The following is a 946-nucleotide window of genomic DNA, read 5'->3' as shown; positions in this document are numbered from 1 at the left end:
TGTGTGTGTGTGTGTGTGTGTGTGTGTGTGTGTGTGTGTGTGTGTGTATGCGTATGCGTGTGTGTGTAACCCGAATTAGCCATATAGTATATTTAATTTGATATTAATAATAATTTTAAGATTTTTTAAGTTGGAACAATTAAGAGATTTTCAGTTTCATCGTAGTTTAGATTTTTAGACAATTAGTGATTGTGTGAATTAGTGAGTCATGTGTGTCATAGGTCTATTGTTTCATTTTAAAATTACATGCTTATGCTTATTTGTAATAATAATTATAACCCGACCAACCATTTATCATACTTTTGACATAAGTGTGCCTATAAAGTTCCATAATTATTGATCATGCAATATTTCACGGACACTGCTTTTTCTTGACTACAGTGAAGCGACGTGCTCTTTAGCTCCGAATCCGACTTTTTTTAACGCACACACTCACAATTCTGCAATAGGGAAACATTGTATCGCGGGTGCTATGGACACACACATAGACAACCACAAATTAACATCCAAAGTCACGACAAATAAATGTAGGCCACACAAATATTTCTCCCGGCCCAGGAATCGAAACCGAGACCTCTGCGTGGCAGTCTAGCATGGTGACTGTTCGGCCACGGGGGCATATATATCAAGCTTGGGTACCTGTCTAATAAATTATAACGAAAACAAATAAATTTGAAAATAATTATTTACTGTTCTAATGGTGCCCGAGTTCGCACGTTACCCCATTTCTTTCATAACTAATAGAATGTTAAAATGTCTATGTGTTAAATCGATAAAACAATTATTTTTTATTAAACTAACGTTCAATGAATTCAAATTAAGATTAAAACTTCTTCATAAATAAAATCGATTGTTATAAGTAATCGAATCGGTAGCGTATTAGGACATCACTAACAGATTAGTAGTCGAGCTATCAAAAGTAAAATAAATGGTTGGACGGACTTAA

Source organism: Hyposmocoma kahamanoa, unplaced genomic scaffold, assembly GCF_003589595.1.
Source record: "Hyposmocoma kahamanoa isolate Upper Pololo Valley unplaced genomic scaffold, ASM358959v1 289, whole genome shotgun sequence".
Lineage (NCBI taxonomy): Eukaryota > Metazoa > Arthropoda > Insecta > Lepidoptera > Cosmopterigidae > Hyposmocoma > Hyposmocoma kahamanoa.
Note: the sequence above shows the minus strand (reverse complement) of the source record.